This window comes from Sus scrofa, unplaced genomic scaffold (genome assembly GCF_000003025.6).
Source record: "Sus scrofa isolate TJ Tabasco breed Duroc unplaced genomic scaffold, Sscrofa11.1 Contig594, whole genome shotgun sequence".
Classification (NCBI taxonomy): Eukaryota; Metazoa; Chordata; class Mammalia; order Artiodactyla; family Suidae; genus Sus; species Sus scrofa.
The window spans coordinates 30,433-44,253 of NW_018085259.1; the positions used below are offsets into that span (position 1 = coordinate 30,433).

Consider the following 13,821-nt stretch of genomic DNA (forward strand, 5'->3'; position numbering starts at 1 on the left):
AAGTGATCCACCTACAAAACAGAAAAGATCATGGGCATGTAGGACAGACTCGTGTTTGCTGGGGGGAGGGAGGGAGTGGGATGGACCGAGAATTTGGGGTTAGTAGATGAAAACTCTTGCATTTGGAGTGGACAGGCAATGAGATCCTGCTGTATAGCACAGGGAACTATATATCTAATCACCTGTAAAGGAATATGGTGGAGGATAATGTGAGAAAAAGAGTGTATACATATGTATTACTGGGTCACTTTGGTGTACAACAGAAATTAACAGAACATTGTAAATAAATCATAATAAATCTTTTTTTAACAAAAGAAAAGATGTCTTCAGCATTGCTTCCTGAAGCAAGTTTTATAAGTTTTGGCTGAATTCAATACAATCATAAGAGCCTGAAAAAATGAAAAATCAATTAAAACACTATTATCATTTTCAAGGATAAGGACAGACTCAGAAGATTGTTGTCTCAATGGAACACTTATTTCTTATAGAAAATGTTAATAATTCCAGCCTCTTGAAGGCCTCTTTCATATCTTTATTTCTAAGGCTATAGATGAGAGGGTTCAACATGGGTGTGAATATCCCATAGAAAAGGGAAACCATCTTTCCCCAGTCCTTAGAAGTGGACGAAGGTGGTTGTAGATACATGTATATGCTTGTTCCAAAAAAGAGAGAGACCACAACCATGTGAGACCCACACGTTCCAAAAGCTTTTCGCCGTCCTTCGGCTGACCTGATTCTCAATACTGCTTGAGCTATGAAGCCATAGGAGATGAGGATCAATGTCACTGGAATTAGCAGAATTAACACACTGAAGAAAAAGAGCTCGGAGACAATAGGCTTTGTGTCAGCACATGACAACTTGAGAAGGGCAGGAACCTCACAGAAAAAGTGGTCCACTTCCTGATGACCACAGCGAGGCATGTTAAGGGTCAAGGAGGACTGCAACACTGAGTTGCTGAAGCCAGTGAGCCAGGAGAAGGCTGTCATCTTGAAGCAGAACCAGGGGTTCATGATGACTATGTAGCAGAGGGGTCTGCAAATGGCCACATATCTGTCAAAGGACCTAACAGCCAGGAGGAGACACTCCGTAGCACCCAGAGCCAGGAAGATGATGAGCTGGGCCACACAGCCACCATAACTGATGGTCTTTTTGTTCTGACAAATGTTTTTCAACATATGAGGGACGGTGCTCGTGGTGTAACAGAGATCTAATATGGAGAGGTTTGTGAGAAAGAAATACATGGGAGTGTGAGCTTGGGCTCCAGAATGCACACCATCATGATGGACACATTGCCAAAGATGGTGGTTGCGTATGATGCTAATAGGAGCACCAAAAGGGGCGTTTGTAGCCAGGGCTTGTCTGAGAAGCCAAGTAGTATGAACTCTTTTGAGGAGCTCTCGTTTGCCCGATTCATGATGACTCACTAACTTTTCATTCCTGAAAGCATAAAACGGGAAAATTGTCAGTCGGAAATTATCGGATACTCTTATTGTAATCAAATAAATGATTCCATAGTAAATATAATTTATAGTAAATTAAGTGGAGCCCTTGTAAAAATACAACATACTTATCATATGGTTAGAAAGTAGGTCTTCTGGTTTTAGTAGTTATATGTGACTTTAAGAAGTAAATCATTACATTTAAATGCCACGAATGTAGACTTCTATGCATAAAACACGGACATTTGTAAGTGCTCAATACATTTTAATTCCTTACCTTTTTCTTACATCCTAAGCTACCTTAACAAGCACTTTAAGATTAAATACTACTTTTAAATCAATTACTTTTAATTCGGGCTGAAAATGCTGAGCAGTGGTTTTAAAAGTTTCATCTAGATCTACAATTGATTCTACAAATCTACTGTTTTAGTGACATCTTCATTTTTTTTTTTTGGTTGTCTCTTTTTCTTAAATGATATGTGTGCATGAACATTCCTGCAAAGAGCTATCATGACTATTAGATGGTTTGATTCAAGGAAATAAAAATATGACTTACTTGTGATTTATAGTGATGATCACAGGTGACATCTCCCTGTATCTCCAAATATCTTGATGAAAATTGTAAAACTGATCATTTAATCATTGCCCGATTAACATGTGACTGACACTACTCAGTGCCTAAAATAATTCGCAACAAAATCCTGATAAACAGGTATGCTCTACATTTTATTTCTACTGTGACTCAGTGAGAATAATTTACACACTCAGTAATGGTGGGTTCAATGCTCAAAGGCAGGATATAAAGCCCATTCTATTTTTTATACCATACTTTCCCTCAAATATACATATAGCACAGCAAGAATGACAACATGTAACACAACAGTGGTTATAAATGAAACCAGGAACATCAAAGTCAAATAATCAAGTCGATTTTTTGCAGTCTGTGGAAGTTATCAGTTATTTAGTTATATAGATCAAACTTCTTCAGTCTTCTTTGAATGTTTAAATCCAAGGTCATTGATATGACTGATACCATATAATTTACAATAAAAATAGAGAGTGCTACTAGACTGATATATGAAGTATAATTTGACCATGGGATGTCTACATGAGGCTGAATGTGGTTATAATATTTGTAGCTGCTTCCATTACATGTGATTTTAATTTTAGGTTTTTAGCTGAAGATATACATTATTCCTTGGTAAATAACAGTAATATACTTTCAGTTGAAAAACACAAGAGGATATGAGATTTGACTTTTTTCTGACTGTAACATGTAAATTTTAAACTTTCACATGACAAAAGATTTATACAAAGATAAAAGATAGGAGTTCCCATCATGGCCCAGAGCAGAAATGAATCTGACTAGGATCCGTGAGGACGCAGGTTCGATCCCTGGCCTTGCTCAGTGGGTTAAGGATCTGGCATTGCGGTGAGCTGTGGTGTAGGTTGCAGACGTGGCTCGGATCTGGCATTGCTGTGGCAGTGGTGTAGGTCAGCAGCTACAGCTCTGATTTGACCCCTAGCCTGGGAATCTCCATATGCCAACCAAACAAACAAAAAAAGCAAAGATAAAAGATAAATATAGAATGAAAAACGTGCAGTGTTTGTGGCAAAAATGGTTACTATATTAAAATATTAAAGTTATTACATAGCATTTATGAGGAAAGGCCAAAAATCCAACAAAAAGTGATCAATGGTTATGAATAAGAAATTTGAGGGAGAAAAAAAATAAAAGTGAAAATTGAAAAAATATGCAGCTTTCTCATCATTAAAAAAACAAAAGTCAAAACAACCACAAATATTTTATTAAATATCCATTTAGCAATGTAAAAATAATCATCTTTAAAAGTTATTGATCCCTGGCCTTGCTCAGTGGGTTAAGGATCAAGCATTTCAGTGAGCTGTGGTATAGGTCGCAGATGTGGCTCTGATCCTGTGTTGCTGTCGTGTAGGCCCATGGCTACAGCTCTGATTAGACCTCTAGCCTGGGAACTTCCATATGCCACAGGCGCAGCCCTAAAAGCAAAATAAATAAATGAATAAAAGTTATCTGTTATTGCAGTTCCCATAGTGGTTCAGTGGTAATAAACCTGACCCATGAGGACACGGGTAAAGGATCAAGTGCTGCTGTGAGCTGTGGTGTAGGGCTCAGATCCCATACTGCTGTGGCTGTGGGGTAGGCCAGCATCTATAGCTCTGATTTGACTCCTAGCCTGGGAACTTCTGTATGCAATGGGTGATGCCCTAAAAAGCCAAAAAAAAAAAAAAAAAAAAAATGGTATCTGTTAAGAACACTGCCTCTGGACTTAAAATTTGCCATCATTTTATTTCTGAGGTGTGTGATCCTGGGTAAGGTAGCAAATATTTTTGTGCCACGTTAAGAAAGAAAATCTCTTGGTGATAGTAAGAGAGTTGTTGTGAAGCTCAAATGAGACAATACATACACATAGAACTTAGAGCAATGCCTGAAACATAGTAGGCATTTAATTAATGTGAGTTATCACTAATAGCATCAATAATATTAATCATTAGCAGTAATTGTCAGTAGTGATAATATATCATTATCTCCACTTGTCATGTATATGGTAAAGCAGGCAACCAAATTACTATTGGTGGTAAATGCTTATTATAATTTTATAATATTGTAATATGAAATGATTAAACTATAAGTCACTTTCTCTGTTTCTGGCATGGTACTGAGATCATAGTTTTCAATAAATGGAAGTGAAATCAATGGCTAGTGGGAGATATTTGTTTGTTTAAAAGGCATGGGAAATAGGAGGACTCTATGCAGCAGGTATTTTATTTTTTCTACTTCTTTTTTTTTCACATATACTCTTCCCCACATTTTATATGGCACTAGTGTCAGCTCATCCATCAGTTCCTCTTTAAATTATCAGAAAAATGAACTCACTTCTTGACAACCATGTTTGGTCCTCTGTCATCTTAACTCTTTTCTTATTTCTATATCCTCTATTAATCAGAAGAAGCCTTAAATTCTACTAATTCTTTTTTTTTTTTTTGCTTAAAAATTCCACTGACTTCTTTTGCTTGGAGATGTAATGAACATTCGTTTGAAGTAGATAAATAATAACAATATATTGTATAGCAAGGGACTTTACAGCCATTATCTTGTAATAACTTAGAATGGCAAATAATCTGAAAAAATACTGAATCATTTCCCTTTGTACCTGAAGCTAATATAACACTGTAAGTCAGCTATACTTGAATTAAAAAATAAAATAAAGAGTGTAATGAAACAGGAGGTTTGGAATCACTGAAAACACTTGGCATTTATTTCAAAATTCCTAGGAAACAAATTGAACACTTTGATTATTTAATCTGAAGCAATCAGAGGCAAGGATGTGGGTGAGATGATCTTGAGCGATTTTTTCCCCTCATGGTAATGTAATTCTCTGCAGTAGACATTACTTACCTTTTTTCCCCAAATGTCAGAGAGATATCCATGCCTTTCTGTGTGCCATGTTTCGAAGGAAGTCTGGTCCAAAGATAGGTTGATAAATTCAATGACTTACTGAGCTTTCAACCCTAGTGACGTTCCTATTCATTTATCCTTTGCCCATAGATTGAGAATGAAATTAGCATATAATTTGAACAGCATCAGAACATAAATGAGAAAAGTCCTTAAGATGAAGTAACAGTTTTTATAGATATTGTCTCCAGTCACTGAGGCACTGTTGATTGACTCAGGCTCTTCTCCACAGATTCCTAAAGGATTTTACAAGGAAAAGCTGATTGTATAGATACCAGTAATGTTGGTAGAGTCATGGAAAGGGGGTTGTACCTTTAAATAGAGGGCTTATTATTCATACAATGCTCTATCCTATATTTTAGCTCTAGGGATATGAGAGTCCCTTCAAGTTTAATTGGTCGTTGTGTCCAGAGAGGAAATAAGTGAACTCTATTCCCAGCAGCACTGGTAGCATAACAGTGACATGTAGATCGTTCACAAATCTAAAAACTAAGGTGAAGATAATAGTCATGAAACATAAACCATAAAAAATAAGTTTGGAATTGTTTAATCAGGAGAGTACAAGTCTAAATAAATTATATACCTCATTCTTTTAAGTGGTCTCAGGGTCAAATACTGAGTCCATTGATGGTGCATATGGGAAAATAGTATTTTTGTTCATTGATTTTTGTGATGTATGTGTTTGGACTAAACCTACTAGGGATCTACAAATTAAGAAACTGTATCATGCAATGTCACAATATATAAATTAATGCATCGAAGTTTAAGGTTAGCATAGATTCACTGAGACAGAACTAGTAGAAATAGTAGGGATTGGAACAAGAATAGTTTTGAAAATTAATTGATGTGTTCAATTTATAACTTAATATGTTATCACCTAATATAAAATTGAAACTGAATTGAGCATCAACATAGATACAACCTTAAATAAAATTCTTTGTTATTATTTTAATGTGTTTTTTTCACTCATTTTTCTCTTGTGTATAATACATTTTTATAAATTATAAAATCATATACAGAATATAATCATTTTATAAATTATTACATTTTCTCAATTTTTATAGCCATACAACATTCTTTTATAAATTAATAATGTATCTATAAATCATATCCTAATCATTTTTCTACTATTAGATGTTTGCATTTTCTGATTTTGTCACTTTATATTATAGATCACTCAGAATAAATTTCTTTTACTTTTTTTTTTTTTTGCTTTTTTAGGGTTGCAGGTGTGGTGTATGGAAATTCCCAGGCTAGAGGTCGAATTATAGCTACACCTGCCAACCTACACCACAGCAACAGTAATGTGGGATCTAAGCCACCCTGCAACCTACAGTGCAGTTTGCGGCAGCGTCAGATCATTAACCTGCTGAGCGGGGCCAGGGATTGAACCTGCATCCTAATGGATACTAGTCAGGTTCTTTTCCATGGAGCTTCTTGCATTATTTGATCTTCTCTAGATTATCATAATGAAATTAGTGTTAGCATGTGCAGTACATATTCTTAATTAGCTTTCAAAATAATATTATTTATGGACTTGGATTATAACATAAAAGCAAATTTAGAAGGAGATAATAGTAGGGAAGCATAGAAGCATAAGTCCTGCAACATATCACTGAAGAAATATATATGTATATTTTTCTTTTTTTTGGTTCTCCTTATGTCCTGCCAATTTTACTACTGCACACTGAATTGTCCTTATGGTTCTAAGGTTGCTTTTATTTTCTTATTTATTTCTTTACAATCTTAAAAATGCTTTGGTTGTAGTCCCTGTCATATCTCCATTTGCTTCACCAGTCAGCCCACTGAAAAAAATAAAAAATCTTGGATGATAACAACAGGTTGCCACAATTCAAACAAGTCATAACCCCAAGTGAATTATCTGGACCAGATGTGTCTTCTTGGTAGAGCATATTAACTGGGTATTGGGTGCTCAGTATGCAGTCCTTCATCTGGTAAATGTGTTATTTTCATTCCTATCAATAAAGATGATCAGAAGGAATTTACATTCACTTAGAAATGACAATATATATCATCCCAGGGCTATCTTTAGTCTTTCACCTTCTGTCATCATATAGACTGAAAAGAACTGAACTCTCTGCACATTCTGCAGGCCATCACACTGGTCAACTATATCAAGAACAACATGCTAATCAGACTGTATGAGCACAAAATAGTTAATACATGCAAAGTTTTGAAAAGACACCTGTGCTGTAGAAGGTGAGTGAGAAACTGTAAGGATTCCAGGGCCTGACCATCAATAAAAGTTTTATAAATTCATTGGTCTGAGGCATCATGGGACATCACATCCAAAGTAAAAGATGCATTGTTGCATTACGAATTTCCTAGCATAAAAAAAGAAGCAAAGTGCCTGGCAGATCTCTTTGTTTTGTAGTAAGTTTATTTGACATCATGGAATTCTACTCCAATCCATCTTCTGGTAACACAGAAGGATGCCAGCTTTGAATGAAAGCCAGAGTAAGAAAAGACTCTATAGCATGTCTAAGATCTAGTGTAAGTCATCCTGAAACTTGGCGCATACAATTTGTAAGGTCCTACATACTAGAGGTATAAGTTGTGGTAGGAAAGCATCAGGTGGAATTTATGGCAAGTTTATGGGAAACTAGAAACAAAACAAGTTTAGGGTTTGGAGGAAAATCCTGCTATCTGTGGCAGGAGATTATACATCTTTTGAAAAACAGCTTCTGTCATGTCTCTGTGTCCTGGCAGAGACAAAACACCTGATCTCAAACATCAGATAACCATGCAGCTAAAAGTACCCCTCATGAGCTGGATACTTTCTGACTCACCAAGTTGTTAATGTCAATGGATATAGAGGCAATCATTGTAACAGGATATTGGTACATTCAGGATTGATTAGATGGAAGAAACAAACTACATGAGCAGGTAGCTCAGACTTTTATGCTGTCCATCACTTTTACATCAATGTTTCTTCCTCAGATCACATCTATGTAGCACGGGAGAACCCTTCTAACACACCAATAAAGGAAGAAAAAGACCAATCTTGATTCATGAATAGATCAGCTTGGTATATGTATGCAAACAATAAGGATAAAGACTGAATTATAGTTCCACTCATGGGTGACCTTGAAAGATAGTGGTGAGGGAAACTGCTCCCTGTAGGCAGAATTTCAAGTGATATACCTGGTCATCCACTTTGTGTGAAAAAAAGAAGTAGCCTGAAATTAGACTATGTATATATAACTCATGAGGAATAATAAATGATTTGAGAGGCTTTCCAGGTGGCTGGAAGGAAAAAAAGTTGGAATAAAGAAATCTGGAACAGAGGCATATATTCCAGGGTTCTTTGGAGATATATGGGAGTGGGCATATGAAGCCTTTTGTTCTATGTATTACATGTTAACATCCACAAAATAGAATCTACCAGAGAAAGGAATTAAATAACAGAAAATAAAATTGGCCAGAAAATATTGTCAAGTTTCTGTCATATGCCTTGTTCTACTGCCTGTAATACTGGTACAGTGAGCACATGAATACAGTAGCCATGATAGCAGGGATGGAAGCTATGCACGGATTTAGCAGCATACACTGTAGACATTGCCAAGTATCCAATCTTCTATGTATATCTATCCTATTCTGCATTTAGGGACACAAGAAATACCATAGGGTAGGTCACAAATCCATTGGACTAACTATAAATTGAACTTAGGCCAGTGCTCCATTTACTTCCTATCCTCAGTTCCCACTCTAACTGGGGGTCATGATGGCATCTTGTGTATCCTGCCTGGCATGTGTCAACTAAGACTCCATGTTGAATGACCCTCAAATTCTGGTCTCAATATTTGTCTCTCACCTTTGTAAATTAATCTGGTAAATGGCTTGAGGAAATATTTTGTGGAATATTTATTGTATATCCTTATAGTGGCAGTCCAAAATTCTTCCTTAAGGGATCCTCCATTCCCTTTAATTGATAGGATCTAGATCTGAGAACAGGCTTAGTTTTGAAAACTGGGCAAAGATCATTATTTTTCTGTTGCAGCTTCCATTTCACCAACTCTGATTTTTTTCCTAACCAATCAAATCAACTAACTTTCTTATTATGTCTACATCTGTCTTACCCCTAGAAGAATTATAGTTTATTATATTAGACACCACCATAGATCTTTGTGAAACAAGACACTCTTACTGTCCATTATGTTAATTTTATCTAGCTGGCTTTTGGTAGTTAAGAGCTGCCACCTGGACCCTGCTTATCTGGAGTCTTATCATAGGAATTGAGTAAGGAGCTAAGTTCTCTGAAAGCATCTGCTATTATCAATATTGGTCTGCAGAGGACATTAAGCTCCTCAAATATGCTTTGCCTCTTCTACTGATACATTTTCTACTCTATTAATAGAGTGTGCCCTCAGGGACATCATAGGGAGTCTAGTTAGGTGATAGGTTCTCTGTACATAATAAATGCATTCCAATATTCCTAACTGTGATCCTTGTGACACTTTAATATTCTGTCAAGGCAGCTGCAGCAACTCCATTGCATTTACTGTAAATATAATTGTGTTAAAATTTTAATAAGATGTCCTTGTAGTATATTAGAACGGAATCTAGTGTTCATTTCCAGGAGTTTAATTCCTAAGTCTTGGGAAAATGTTTTCATGTCTTAAACTTCCCCACATCCAGCTTTATATTCTGTTTCTCTCCTAAGAAAAGTTCCTGATAATACATGTTAGCCAGGTCCTACATGTTTTAAAAAAGCTATTTCTTTTTATAGCAGAGGCTGTAGTTATTGCTCTGAAGGTGGTGAGTTAGGGCAAGGAGAGATTGTGAGAAGAACTATACCATTTTTCAGAGAACATGTTTACATGATCTCCACGTAGAGGTGGCTTCTCTCCTCTAGCAAGAGGGAAAAAACTACTTCCAGTTTGCAAGGTTCAGAGAAATCTAGATATTCATGTTTTTGAGGTGCCACTGTACAGATATCCATCATTACAGATGCAAATGTCTGACTCTTTCCCTTTTAGGATCCTGACTTTAATATAAACAGTCTGTTCATGTGCATTTTGTATCCTTTGAAATCTTGTGACCCTTATAATCATTTTAAGTGCTTTTCTCTATTCGGGATATAAAAATATCTTTAAATGCTTTCATGGAGGCTTACTTACTGTTACAGCATTCCCTAGTTAGTGGTTCTTTTTTTTCTATTTCTTTTATGGTTTTTATTTTTTCCATTATAGTTGATTTACAGTGTTCTGTCCATTTCTACTGTACAGCAAAGTGACCTAGTCATATCCATGTATATATATATATATATACACACACACACAAATATATATATTCCTATCCTCCATCATGTTCCATCACAAGTGACTGGATATAGTTCCCTCTGCTGTACAGCAGGATCTCATTGCTTATCAACTCTAAATGCAATAGTTTGTGTCTATTAATTCCAGCCTCCCACTCCATCCCACTCCCCCCCCCCTCCCTTGACAACCATAAGTCTGTCTTCCAACTTCATGAGTTTCTTTTCTGTGGAAAGGTTGATTTGCGCAGTATATTCCAGATATAAGTGATATGCTATGGTATTTGTCTTTCTCTTTCTGACTTACTTCACTTAGTATGAGAGTCTCTACTTTCATCCTTGTTACTGCAAATGGCATTGTTTTGTTCTTTTTTTTTGGCTGAGTAGTATTCCATTGTGTATATATACTACATCTTCTTAATCCCTTCCTCTGTCAATGGACATTTAAGTTGTTTCCATGTCTTGGCTATTGTGAATAGTGCTGCAATGAACATGTGGGCACATGTGTCTTTCAAGGACAGTTTTGTCCAGATATATGTCCAAGAGTGGTATTTCTAGGCCATATGGAAATTCTATATTTAGTTTTCTGAGGTACCTCCATACTGTTTTCCATAGTGGATGTACCAATTTACATTCCCACCAACAGTATAGGAGGGTACACTTTTCTCCACACCCTCTCCAGCATTTGTTATTTGTCGACCTGTTAACGATGGTCATTCTGACAGGTGTGAGGTGATACCTCATAGTAGTGTTGACTTGCATTTCTCTAATAATCAATGATGTTGAGCAATTTTTCATGTGCTTGTTGGCCATTTGTATGTCTTTGGATAAATGTCTATTCAGGTCTTTTGCCCATTTCTCAGTGGGTTGATTTTTTTTTTATTGTTGATTTGTAAAAGTTGTTTGTATGTTTTAGAGATTAAGCCCTTGTCAGTTACATCATTTGAAACTCTTTTTTTGACCCAGAATCGCCAAAGCAATCCTGAGAAACAAAAACCAAGCAGGAGGCATAACTCTCCCAGACTTCAAGAAATACTACAAAGCCACCGTCATCAAAACAGTGTGGTACTGGTATCAAAACAGACAGACAGACCAATGGAACAGAATAGAGAATCCGGAAATTAACCCTGACACCTATGGTCAATTAATCTTTGACAAGGGAGGCAAGAACATCAAATGGGAAAAAGAAAGTCTATTCAGCAAGCATTGCTGGGAAACCTGGACAGCTGCATGCAAAGCAATGAAACTAGAACACACCCTCACACCATGCACAAAAATAAACTCCAAATGGCTGAAAGACTTAAATATACGACAGGACACCATCAAACTCCTAGAAAAAAACATAGGCAAAACACTCTCTGACATCAACATCATGAATATTTTCTCAGGTCAGTCTCCCAAAGCAATAGAAATTAGAGCAAACATAAACCCATGGGACCTCATCAAACTGAAAAGCTTTTGCACAGCAAAGGAAACCCAAAAGAAAACAAAAGGACAACTTACAGAATGGGAGAAAATAGTTTCAAATGATGCAACTGACAAGGGCTTAATCTCTAGAATATATAAGCAACTTATACAACTCAACAGCAAAAAAACCAATCAATCAATGGAAAAATGGGCAAAAGACCTGAATAGACATTTCTCCAAAGAAGATATACAGATGGCCAACAAACACATGAAAAAATGCTCAACATCGCTGATTATAAGAGAAATGCAAATCAAAACTACCATGAGATACCACCTCACACCAGTCAGAATGGCCATCATTAATAAATCCACAAATAACAAGTGCTGGAGGGGCTGTGGAGAAAAGGAAACCCTCCTGCACTGTTGGTGGGAATGTAAACTGGTACAGCCACTATGGAGAACAGTTTGGAGATACCTTAGAAATCTATACATAGACCTTCCATATGACCCTGCAATCCCACTCCTGGGCATCTATCCGGACAAAGCTCTACTTAAAAGAGACACATGCACCCGCATGTTCATTGCAGCACTATTCACAATAGCCAGGACATGGAAACAATCCAAATGTCCATCGACAGAGGATTGGATTCGGAAGATGTGGTATATATACACGATGGAATACTACTCAGCCATAAAAAAGGATGACATCATGCCATTTGCAGCAACATGGATGGAACTAGAGAATCTCATCCTGAGTGAAATGAGCCAGAAAGACAAAGGCAAATACCATATGCTATCACTTATAACTGGAATCTAATATCCAGCACAAATGAACATCTCCTCAGAAAAGAAAATCATGGACTTGGAGAAGAGACTTGTGGCTGCCTGATATACGAGGTGTTGATATGGAAAAACCGTGCAAGAATTCTCTCTTATGCGGTGACTTGGAAGATGTTTCTAGTCCCCCGTGTTAAAGAGGAAAACCAGAGGCCCAAAATGACATCACTTGTGCTAAAGTCCATGATACCAAATCTAGATTTAATACCTAACCTAACTGCAGTTTCAACCTTCACCACCAATGTGATCTTAATCAACCAGTATGTGGAACTTTCTGGTCAGCACCAATGAGGTATAATCTGTCACATGGGCCCTCTCCATTCTCCCAGAGGAAGAAAAGGCAACCGGCATGATAAAACCCTTGCCATTTTCTTCCCCCCAAAAGAGAAGATTTTCTGGCATGAAAAAAATCTTTACTTTTCTTTGGCTATTAACTAACTCCCTTACCCCACCTTTCTTCCTATAAAAACTTTCCTAGTTGTAAAACCCCTTGTAATGCCCTTCTAGAGTTGTTAACAGATGTAGGAGACGTTACCCATTCCCCTGGGTGAGACGGTGCTCAGTTCATGAATCACCTAATAAAGCCAATCAGAACTTAAAATTAATCCATGAAATTTGGGCTTGTATCACCTAAATAGACTCCTAAGGAATATTCTAGTGAATTATTTGTCACTAAAACAACTGGAAATGGAAGAAATATAAATGTCTTATCAAATGTATTGTGCTATCAAATTCTGGAAGGGAAAAAAAAAAAAAGCAAACACCACCCTAATCTCTCCTGGCACTACCAACAAATACAGATTTTTGGAAGAATGGACCAAACTAACCAGAAAAGAGACCATTTTAATAGAATGCTTGGATATGACACCAAAAGCACAAGCAGCAAAAGCAAAAATCAACAAATGGGCCTACATCAAACGAAAAACCAAAAGAGACAATCTACAAAACACAAAGGCAACCTACAGAATAGGAGAAAATATTTGCAAATCATGTCTCAGATAAGAGGCTAATATCCAAAATATATAAAGAACTCATTCAACTCAATAGCCAAAAAACAAACAACCCAACTGAAAAACAGTCCGAGGAAGTGAATAACATTTCTCCAAAGACGGCATACAAGTGGCCAACACATTTATGAGGAGGTGCTCAATTCACGGATCATCCGGGAAATGCACATCCAAACCAGAATGACATATCATCTTACACCTAGTAGAATGGCTAGCATCTGGGAGGCAAAAAATACAAGCGTTTGTCAGGATGTGGAGAAAAGGGGAACTTTTGTGTATGTTGGTGGGAATGTAAATTGTTTGAGCCGCTATGGAAAAGAATATGAAGGGGTTTTTTAATTAAAAATAGAATTACC

General features: G+C 36.7%; 1 pseudogene; it reads right to left on the reverse strand.

Moving 5' to 3' along the window:
• Positions 1–447: 447 nt before the first annotated feature.
• LOC110258985 lies at positions 448–1,577 on the reverse strand (annotated as a pseudogene).
• Positions 1,578–13,821: the final 12,244 nt, after the last annotated feature.